The following is a 12170-nucleotide window of genomic DNA, read 5'->3' on the forward strand; positions in this document are numbered from 1 at the left end:
CTATATCCATCTGTACGGCGGGTCATTTTCCCATTTCAAATTATATCTAATTTTCTATCTAACATAGTCGACTTCCTTCAGGATACAAAGAAATTAGATAGAATTGTAGACAAGGTAATTCAGCCCAGCATTGCATTAAAGGCGGAGATCAAGGCAACCATTCAAAAATATGACCTAGCCATTGGTGATACCCCAATCGAGGGAGCGTTTGACAGAGGCGGTGTTGGGTGAAGGGAATTTTGTACAAATTATGTCTTTGATTAGGGATGCGATGAGAGAGGCCAGTATAGGGTCAATCGATCAAATTATTTGGAGTCAACGAGGTGGAATCCCTTCACAAGTGGCAGGTATGTTGAGAGAGAAGGGGCGGCCATAGTTGATCGACTAAATCATCTTCATGGTGAGATGGCGGGGAGTGGTGAGGAAAGTTGCATGAATATAATGCAAATAGCTAATCTATTGGAGCGTTTGGAGCTGTCGGAAGGAGTGGGTCCAACGACAATGGAATGGGAAAAAGTTTTAAAAGTGTTTAAAGGAGGACAATTTTGTATCTAGGAAGGCTCTGGTATGCGAAATGGGAGGTTAGTTGCGAATTATGTCTAGATGAATCTTTTTGGGTGACTGGTTTTCTCAGGATACAGAGTTGTGAACTGTTGGGTCTGGTAAGAAGGGTTGATTTCCATTGTGGGCTGTATCTGCTAGTGGTTTGCGTAGTGTGGTAAGATTAGGCGGGTAAGAAAAATAGAGCGGCTTGTAGGTGCTGGTGGTCATGGCGTCGAAATGACATTTTTTGTGATCGAATACAGAAAGGAGGCCGGCCTTAAATATTATGATTAAATATACATAAAAAGATGATGGTCAAGAAGCACTGATTTTATATTCATTCCTTATATAGGGTTCCAAGTGTTATAGTGGTTGGTAAGGGTGTTAATAGACTAGTTGGTAAGGGTGTTAATAGAGTAGTTTGTTACTTTTCTACCTTAGAGTTGTTTATAATGTAAACTCAATATTTTGGCTCATTTAGTATGACATTCTTTGAACATTCTCCATGTAAGTTTCTCTCCTAGTGTCTCATTTTGCTAAATTAAATTTTTTATGCCTAGTCCACTACATTCTTTAGGCTTACAAATATTATACCATTTAATTAAAGCTTGTTTTTTTCTTATCCCCAACACCTTTCCAAAAAAGGTTTTTAAATTTCAAATCTGATTTCCTTTCTACACCTTTAGCAATTGGAAGACATGACATATGATATGTGGGAATGGCCAAAAGTAATGTTTTGATTATAGTCATCCTTATTGTTTTAGTTAACCATTTTTCTTTCCGGCTACCCATGACCATGTCCTCTTTTTCAATAATCATATCTTTGGATTTACCTTCTCTGCTGTCTTTTTCAAGTTGAATGCCAAGATATTTACCTAGAAAATTTCCCTTTCTATATCTCATTACTCTACATATACCTCTTTCTATTTCCTATTTGGTATTAATAAAGAAGATCTCTAATTTGTTAGAGTTTACCTTCTGTCTTGATGCTTCTTTATAAGTATTTATTATTTGTTTAGAATTTTGAGCTTCTTCTAGTGTACTTTGTCCTAGGAGAGTAGTATCATCTGCAAATCATGGGTGAGTAATACTAGGAACTTCCTCTATAACTTTTATACCTTTAATTTTCCTTTCTAATTGAGCATTTTTATAGTTCTTTCAATTTTTTTTTCCATAGTTATGAAAATAAATGGTGATATAGGATCCTCTTGTATGATTTCTTTGGAAATATTGAAAAAACTTCAGGTGATTGATTACTAAGAAGGGAGATTTTTGGTGTTGAAATACAATTAAAAATTAAGTTAATCCATTGATGAGAAAAACCAAAAGCTTTGACAATTTTGCATAAGAATCTCCTACCAACTTTATCATTATCTTTTTGAATTTCTAATTTTGTTAAGATACAATAATCTAGGTGGTTTGCATAAGGCTGGTAATGAGGCATGGGAGAGAATTCATGCACTAGAGGAGAGAATGCGCCTACTGACCAAATTCACAGTTAAAGTGACATATGCAGTTGCTACCACTCTGTGCTTGCATAAGGATGCTAATAGGGACCTACCTAAGGAGGACTCTAAATGCTATTTGACTTCCTAGTGGAAGACTAGACGAACATCCTCCTGGGGAGGAAAGAGGCCAAGAAATCTTGAGGGCTCCCTCCTTTTTCTTTTTATGTTGTTAATCTGCTGGTTACTCGACTTATTAGTTTGTAAGGTTGCTATGTCTTTGTTAATATTTTTCTTTAGACTCTTAAGTTTGATAAAAAACATTTTGTTTAAGCCTTTTGATACTCTCTTAATTATGGTATTGAACTTTTTTTTTGTTTCTAGCAGCAATAGGGGTTGGTTAGTTTTGATGGTAATCCACTGGTAGTTGACCAATTTTTGTTATGGGCAAGCCCCCTTGTTTTGGTTGCTATTAATTCAAAAATAATCCTTGTTGGTTTGTAATAAATGGATTAATTCTTGATAATTGTAATACCATAAAAATTTGACCTATTAGGCACACATATTGTTTGTTCCTTTGAAATGAGTTCTGGAAGAACCTTTTTTCTCTATTGGCTAAAGATAGAATTTTATAAATAGTGTTACATAAGGCTATTGGTCTAAAGTATCGTGGCTCCTCATATGCATATTTCTTAAGGATAAAAGCTAAGAATGTGTTCTTAATTTTAGCCAAAAGAGAACTAGAATTCCTAGTAGCCTCAATAGCCTTCCAAAGATCATCTCCTATAATTTCCCAACATTTTTGAAAGAAAAAAAAGCCTGAAATCCACCTCAACATCGAGATTTATTAGGGTTAATTTGAAAATTGGCAACTTTAATTTCTCCTTTAACAAAATTTTAATTTAAGATTTTGTTGTCTTCATCTGTTAAAATTTTAGGGATTTATCCTAATATCTTAGTCTGGGTTGACTAATTTGAGGAGTCAAAATTATTTAGAATATATGTGTAATATTTAAAAAAAGTTTTTACTAATTCATTTGTACTTTCAATAACCCTTCTGATTGATCCATGATTTTGGCTATGCTATTACTATTTATTTCACTAATAGTTCTATTATGAGAAAAAAAAATTGTTCCTATCTCCTTATAGTAACTGGGTTTGTCTAGATTTTTATGTCCACAATATTTCTTCTTTTTCTAGGATAATTTCTTCTTTAGCCATACAGATCTTTTTCTTTATTGTATTTGTTATTTTCAATTGCTACCTTAATGATTTCTTCATTTAGGTCTTTTAACTCTACTTTATTCTCTAATTTTTCTTTAAATATATCATTAAAGTGACCTCTATTCTATTTATTAAATTTTTTTTTTAAAGATTTCAATTTCGATATAATACAAAATATTTTTGAACCTTCAAATTCTTTGTCATGAAAACATTTTATAATTTATCTAGGAAATTTGGATTTAAATAATCAATTTTTTTCACACTTAAATGGATTTCTGATTCCCCAATTTCTAACCTAATCGAAAATGACCAAAATTTAGGATAACAACAGAGCTAAAAGAATGAATAAAATAAATAAAATTTCCTTTAAAATAAATCTATCTAATCTTTATTATTCAATGTTATCTTTAAGATTAATTTTTACAAACCATTCTTTATATAGTCTAACATTACTTGGTTAATGTTCAAAGATCCACCTACTTTTTTCTTTTGATTATAGAATACTATTAAAATAACCCTCCATGATTTTTTTTTAAAGTGCTTTGATTCTAGAAAAATACTTACTTCATTCCATAATTATTTCTTATTTGTTCTTAGTACTAGACCATATTCATTAATAATAAAAAATTGTGTTTCACTTTTTACACTTTTTACTTTACCCCATCCTTTTTCTATTAGATGTAGGTAGTTAAAAGTCTATTCTCCTTAGATCCCATAAAATGCCAATTTCTGTAGAGAGTCTACCAAATCCATTCTCGAAAGACCAAATTTCATTTTAAGCTTGTGTGCTTCTTCTTTATTGACCTTCCTTTTTCTTGCATTAAAAGATCATTGAACTTTTTCTTGTGTCCAACTAGACCTTTAGCTTCTCTAAATTTAGCTAACGATTTTTTTCTTCTTTTTCTCCTATTTTTTTCACAATTTGGAATTTCTATTTAGCTTCAATACATATGTTATCTATATTTTTAATTGCATTATGTAAACTCGTAATAATTGATTCTTCTTCCTCTTTATCCTAATATCCATTTTCTCATTCTTTCATAATTTTATTATTAATTTATCTATTGTCTTCATCCATTTCTCTAGTGTTTTCTTGAATTGATTTCTTGTTTTATCTCTATCAACCATGTCTTGCTATAAATTTTCTATTGTTTGAATCCCAAATTCCTCCCAATAATAAGTATTTGTTATCTTATAAGGTTCTGAGCTATATAAATTTCGGTTAGTTGTTATTTCATCTTGATTTATTAATTTTAGTTCTCTTTAAAAAAAATTTCATTAATAGAAATACAATTATATGATTCAACTCTTTTCACTAATAATTCTTGATATGGTAAAATAGTTTCCATATCCATTTGATTTTCTTTATTAGACTCTTTTATGTTTTTTAAGACATTATCTTTTCTTCTACTATCTTTTCTAAATAGACTAAACTTATGTTTTTATCTATCTAAAATGCCTTATATTCTATGGAATCTTTCCAAATATGATTTTCTTTGCCACCACTTGAAAAATCCTTTGCTGCCTCCATCTTATCCAGTTCCAAGTTTTTGTAATTTAACTAATTTTTTTCCTTAATTACTTCTTCATTATCTTCATCTTTTGTCTTAGAATCTATATTCTCAAACTTATTATCTTCATCTAAGACCATTTTAGAATTTAATTTTTGATCCTTTACCCTTCTATCTTTTCCCAATAATTCAACATATTATCTTCTTAAAAAATAATTTTACCCACAATAGTTCTTTACCAAAATTTTCATTTGTGACTATCTCAAGTATTTTTCCCACTTTTATAGCGTGATAGAAAAATTGTCTTATGTATCTTATGATAGAATTAGTGATGTGTGAGTGCATAATTTTTCTAGAGAAATTGATACAAGTCTTCTATATGTGGAAAAAGTGGTAGCCTAAGGTGCAAGGACAGACCATGGAAAGTGTTTAATTGTGTGGTATGTTGCAATGAGAAGTTAAACAGATTCTCATAGTCCATTCAATGTTTCCATGTGTTGAAAGAGTTACAATATCTTATTATGATGAAGGGTACTCCCTTTAATACCATAAACCACAACAGAAAAAAAGAAACAACATCAAATGCGAGAAAAAAATATGGACTTCTTATTTGCGCTGCAAATATGCTAACCCACATGACCATCTTCATTATAGTAATCTGCAAGACTAAGCTGCAAACTACCACCCAGAGCTATCCTAGATAATGTTCAGGTCTTTCTTAAATAGACAATTTTATGCCACTCATGAAGGTTCTAGATGCTCAAACTTAATACCTAGGGCCAACAAACCCTAACAATAGCTATAGACTTGGCTAAATACATCTTTGACAAATTATTTTAGATATTTTAGGTAGCCCAACTTTGGAAGGTCAGAAATCTCAAACCCTTGCTCTGATTGGCTATTATAACCACTTTTTGAAAATGCCAATTGCTGATCTACACGCTTGGATATGTGCAAGTGCCATTTTTTCGAGTTTTTAGACCTCATTCGAGCACTCTAAGGCCTCCAAAAGTGAGTTTGAAGATTTTTCTGCAATTTTTTCCATCAAATATCCTCAATAACTTCTCTGACACTTAGGCTAGAGTAATGAAATTTTTTACGATAGGCTTATAACTCTAAAATGAACCTTCATGTAGAAAATGAAAACATTTTGAGCTTGTATGAAAAACTTACTAAAAATACCAAGTTCCCATAAATAGTAGCCACCCTGTTTTTTTTTGCATGATTCAAGATTGCTCTTACACCCGAGATGCTCTTGCATCATATGAGGATATGAAAACTACTATTATGATCTTAAGTATGGTTAGAGGAAATGGAATCTAGTTATGGAAGGATAATGAGTCCATGGGTGAAGATAGATATTTTAATAAGGAATGATTGATACAACCCAGTAAGTTATATTGTTTGAAAGAGCATATGCATTTAATCATGAGAAGAATGTACAATTAGGAAATTGTAAAATAGAGTTGGTACATGACAGAAGGGAAAAGTTGCTTCTTGTTGATTGTGTGGGATGTTAATTGTTGCATGGATGAATTTGAGATAAGTTGGAATGTTTGAAAAAATGTTGTGATTGTCTATATCATAGTGTTATCAGTGAAACAAAGTAGATCTTTATGGGTAAAGAAGTTAAAGGTTGAAGGGAGAGTCATTAAAGACGTCTCCTAAAAATACACGTATTGCAAGAAAGTTATTGGAATTGAAGGAGAAAATTTCTTGGTTGCAAGAGTCATACAATGCTTTTTTGGCAAGGATTAAAGCCTTGGAATCAAATTAGAGAAGGAATGTTGAAGTTGGTATATAAGTAGTGATGAAGTAGAAGAAGAGAAAAAAGACACCTCAAATTTATTACCCAACTTGAAATTCTTCTATGTAAAATAAGCAAAATTGTTCACTGATCAGTCCCTTATAAATTTTGACCTCAAAGTTGGCTTCCTCCAAGGATTCAAATACTTTTACAAGACAATCTAAGAACTTTTATGAACCATCAACCATCCAACCCTATCAATGCAAGAGAATTGAATGTACACTATCAACCCATCTAATTGTATTTAATCCTCATAAAAGAACCAAATAGATAGAAAATAATAGGACCACACTTTGTAGTGTCTTCTTAATTACTCAAGTTCAAACCACAAAAGTTCAAATGATTGCACAAGTTTTCAAGGTGATAATTAAATGTACCATTAAATTATTGGAAAAACTAAACTTAAATAAAATAAAACACTTTGCATTCAAAATTTAAAGAATAGTCTTTATATGCTTCCAAAATATTTGCTTGGAAAAATTGGAAGAGTTTTTATTAAAATATGCTTTGATGTAAATAGATTTTCCTTCTCATTGCTTTTTTATTTTACATAGAATTAGAGGGAGTGGTGACGTTGAATTTGCCAGATCATTGCAATTATGCATTGTGCTCTCCTTCCCTTTTTAACATATTAAGATGGACGTCAAGTAACAAATCCTAAGATGATTGACTGTGTAGATAGACAGACACAAACTCACACACATAGATACATGTGTGTGTATGTGCGCGCCATTTCATATCGTATATATCTGCATATCATCATAACTATATACCCCTACAGACCTAAAAGATAAAAAATGGTTATTTTTTCTTGAAAAGGTAAGCAAAAATCTTCTAACCATTTCATATTTTTATTTTCAAAAAAGTCATGCTATAGCTTATTCCTCCACAGTGACGATTCGGCCTTAAAAACATCTAGGTCCTAGTTGTCCATGACATCTTCGATTTCCTCCCCGAAGTTGGTCAGGTCCATCCCAAAGTCAATGAAGAGTGCCCAGGCTCTTCATTTTCATTTTCTTTGTCAAGAAGAACCATGTCGACTCTGAAGTTAACAGAAACATTTTGTGAAGTCACCATAAGACTAGCCAAAATGTCATTTTTCTCTTCTTCGTCTTCATTCAAAATTGACTGAAAAAAAAGATATGAGTCCTCAATTGAATATCCTTCAACCACTGGGAAACCCATCCTATTTGTTAAGCTATCCATTTGAGGAAAGAACCAATGCATTTGTACATTTAGAGCCCCTTTGGCAGCCAGAATATGAGCGTACAGTAAAAAATGTACCAATCCAGTAATGTGCAGATTCATTGCATTCCATGTAATCATTAACCAAAAACAATCATTTCTCTTATCCAATACTCCACTTATAGAGAGTAATTATAGCCATTAAAGGAAGGGTAGACTGAGCGCGATATAAAGCATTGCTTCCTTGACCTAATATACTTTCCCAAACATGGAAGGTACAGATTCTTTCCCCACATTTTGGAGTGCTTTGTGGAGAGTTACTATCTTCCAAAAGTAGAACTTGAAATCCGCAATTATATTTTTTGTTATGCTGCGAAAGAGAAAACACCGTCTTCTCCTTTGAACGAATAATATACATTTGCTTGCATTCGGTCGGAGGCTTCGGTCGCCAAGTATGAATATTTTATTCACTTTTAACTTAGGTTTAGGGTTAAAATTTCAATATATTTTGTAAATCTATGTGTAATTTAGAAAGTTTTTTCTGGCATGTGAGTTTTTCGAAGCGAACGAAGGGATGCCAGACTAATCGTTTTTTCTTCATATGGGAAGCTCTTTCAGTGCTCCAATACCAAGTATGCCAGCCATTTCTTTATTCATTCAGAAAAACAAGTAGAATATTTTTTTACTGTGTATTAAGTTTTAGGAGAAGTTCGTACGAATAACGAATCCATGGAAGGATGTCTTCTTAAAAAATTATGTTATGTGATTTTTCTGGACTCACAAATAGTAGGTTTGGCCGGCCGTGACCAATTTACTGAGTATTTTTTTGGTTTATAACTGTTTAAAAGTCTTCTAAATTTGCCTTTTAACAATTTGTGTTCAAATTATGATAGTGGTTTTTCTTTCAAACAGCAGTACCTAAGTTTGTTTTTTAACAATTTTTGTTGAAATTATGATAGTGGGTTTTCTTTCAAACAGCGGTACTTAATTTAAGATTTCAGATACATTATTAGTTTCTGTCAGGGATACTTATGCATTCATTCCCGTGTTATTAGTTGGGTTTGTTGGATCAATAAATTTTGAGTATTTTTTTTTAATATTAGAAGTTTAAGAATTAAAATATATTTAAAACATATTTAAATTCAATTTTCTTCCCATGTCATTGGCTCCCAGCAATTTAGGCAAGGAACAAAATATTTATCGCCTGCCAAAATTAGATTGAAATTGAAATTAAAAGTTGAGGCGGTGCGAAAAAGCCTCCATGTACGATAAATGTTTATTAATGTTATGCTATCTGAAAAATTTTGCATAGGCATTCGGAATGCCGCCGCAGTTTACTGTCCAGTTTGGTTGCTGTCACTTCATCTGCTGCTTCCTCTTTGCACTCTGCTGGTTCACCTGTATTGAGTTGGTGGAAACGATTAGAGTCTTATTAATGCTTGCCCGAATTGATAAACCATCCATTAATGCTTCTAGTCGGTGCCATATGATATATTAAATTTGGGACATCATGTTTTCCTTCCGCGTTTGGCATTGACATCTCGAGTTTCAAGTCCTGTCTGCAGTTCTTTCCAAGCTGGCCCTTTAATCTTTCACTGATGTTGTAGGAATCTCTTCGTATACACTAGGAATTGGGCAGCTCCTCTGATCGTTTTTTAAAAAATCGGGAGAGTGACGACTTCAAATTTGGAGCTTTTCAAATACTTTAGAAGGTAAAATTCTTATGATCATAGAATGAAACGCTAAATCTCCGGTAGCCTCAAAGTGCACTTAAATGCAAACATTCCTGCAAATCCCCCTTTTTCGCCCTCATCTTCCTTTAAACACTTCTTTTTCCTGCCAGATTTCTACAATTTGTTCCCATTTGTTTCCTCCTTAATTCTTTCTGCTTCTCTACAATCCCTCTATATTTCGCAACGGCTTTATCGATAGCCGTGGTAACCACATCCCGACCTCCAACAAGCAGTCTCGTAATAACCTCGGGATCCTTCTCGTATCACGCCTACTCAAACTCCTGCCTCGCATTTTCCCTCAAGATATACTTCCATAGAAAGCCCTTTTCGTTCGGCCACACAAAAAAAGCACATTGCCCGAAGTATTTCTCTATAAAGAGCCAAGGCTTCTCGCCTCGTGCTTGTGAGGCGCTGGCGGGCCAATTCTTCATCTTCATCTTTCTTTTTTTGGGGTTTTTCAACATGGCACTCGAGAAGTTCTTCTACGGAGTCTGGACCGTTGTTCAGCCATCTTTTACAGAGAAATGGAGCATAAATTTTCTGCCATTGAAGGACTGCAATTTTCAGGTCGATGCCCTTTACTCGTATTATGAAGTCTCTGCCGTGAAGCCAAAATAGCCTAGTCAGCTGTTATTTCCTGGCAAGCAAGTTAGATGTACTAGAATTTAAAAGCATCAAGAAATAGTCACTATCAGGTGTTAAAATTTTGAGGGCAGATAAGCGTATGCCCTGGCTCTGATATATAACTTTGAGTCCCCTTTTGTCACACACATTGCCTATTTATCAGAGTCCTCTCCAAAGCTTTTTAATTTGTTCTCTGTCATCACCTAAAATAATGCTCTATTATTTCATTTTCTAATTTTGCATTCTGAAAACTTTTGATAATCATTCCATTTTATCATTTTTTCTCATTCATGGTTGCCAATTTTACAAGCTTTCCTTCTAGCTTTCAAAAATATAATTATTGCTCTTTTTAATCCACTTCAAATTTTTGGACATTTATGACTTTTGATTCATACAAAGATTTATTTTTTGCTTTTAAATATTGTGCATCCCCTCAATGATAGCTAATCATGTCAGATCACGTGAACTTGACCATATTTCGTTGTCTAAATGACTAGTAGTAAAAAAGCAGTATTGTGTGTCAAAAAAGAGATTGGGGTTAGAAAACTGGCAGATTGGAGCATGAAAATTGAACAGTGCAAGTGAAGAAAGTTGAAAACAAATAATGAGTGAAATATAATCTGTGTAGAGGTATTTTGCTTGCAAAATCTACATGCAAATAGCTTAGTCATTTTGGCTTTACAAGAGATTGAATTTCGTATTTCAGTAGTTTTTTATTTTTTACTTCCAAGAATTCCAGTTTATAAATTTTGAAGTTTAAAAATGATATCAATCCATCATTGATGACCATAGAATGTTATTCTTTATAAATTTAATGTATAGTTTAAACTTTTAATGTTTAAACTTCTAATTTTTCAATATTTATAGACTATTATTAATTTATCATACTAACCAGTTCATTAAAAAATTAGTTTCGTATTTGTAGTCAATACTTTAATTTTTCTTGCTGTCTCTGTGACTGCAATACTCCAATACGCAAACTCTGGAAGTTGTTTGGACATAGCCCCAAACAAATCGAGTGAGCTTACCTTTGAGTTCATTGTAGGTCTAAACGCTCTAAATGCTCTAGAATGGTTTTCTTCCTCTATTAAAATAATATTCTGAAAGCTATGATATCATGTTGTTCCGCATTTCGCTGTTCCAAGTAGATAAATGATTAAAGTGCTGATCCATAAATTTTCAGGGATGATTAGTTCTGCATGGGCCCTTACATTTACTAACTGTTAACACTTCTTCATCAATTTATAGATTAGTACTAATTTCCTCATGTTCAATTTATAATTAACTGACTACTACTTAATTCCAACCCCTTCATCCTCCATAACAATACAACTATCACGCATATGATAGGAACAATGACACTTCGCCTCGCTTGTTCAAAAATGTTAATAGAAGGAGATATTTCGAAAGTTAGATTTAGCATTCAAAAATAGATTTAGCATTCAAAAATGGTCTGAAAGAGTATCAAATAAACCTAAACCGCTGGAGAAATCAATCTATAATCCCCAATTTCGTCAATTAGATAAAACGAAAACCATTTCGCAGCTTTAATTCTAAATATTCGTGGAGGCCGAGCCATAACAATAAGGAAACCGTAGGACAAATAGCAATATAAATTACTCAACATTCGTAATCACTCGCAATTAAATGGGAGCCAAATATAAACGCTATAAAAAAGTATGGCGTCTATACAATTGAGAGTGGATCAGAAAAAGACATCAGTAATATTGTGAATTTGTGGAATGGGGCCTATCCAGACCAGGTAAGTATCTGTATCCCTACTAATAATATCTTATTCACAGATTGTAAAACTTGGTTAACTTAAATATTTTATTTTTGCACATTCATTTATTTTTGCACATTCATTTATTTTTGAAGGTACGAGTTTACACTTCATCATACTGAATTTTAATCCAGTAACTTATAAATCAAAAAAAAATCGGTGGGTTGCAATAGAACTAGAGGATAAATATTTACACAGAGAAACCTGGAAGCCTTAGGTAATGCAATGGGTTTCTTCATCCTTGAAGTATATAAAGTAGTCTGGCTTGGAACAAGAGGCTTAGTCATCAAATCTAAATTTTATATATGTTCTATT

At 32.6% G+C, this 12170-nt stretch overlaps 1 pseudogene; it reads right to left on the minus strand.

The window, feature by feature from the left end:
* Nucleotides 1–9534: 9534 nt before the first annotated feature.
* Nucleotides 9535–11651, minus strand: LOC149569093 (uncharacterized; annotated as a pseudogene).
* Nucleotides 11652–12170: the final 519 nt, after the last annotated feature.

The sequence above is a fragment of the Cupressus sempervirens genome, chromosome 3 (assembly GCF_028749045.1).
Source record: "Cupressus sempervirens isolate cs-2001-9-10 chromosome 3, ASM2874904v1, whole genome shotgun sequence".
NCBI lineage: Eukaryota > Viridiplantae > Streptophyta > Pinopsida > Cupressales > Cupressaceae > Cupressus > Cupressus sempervirens.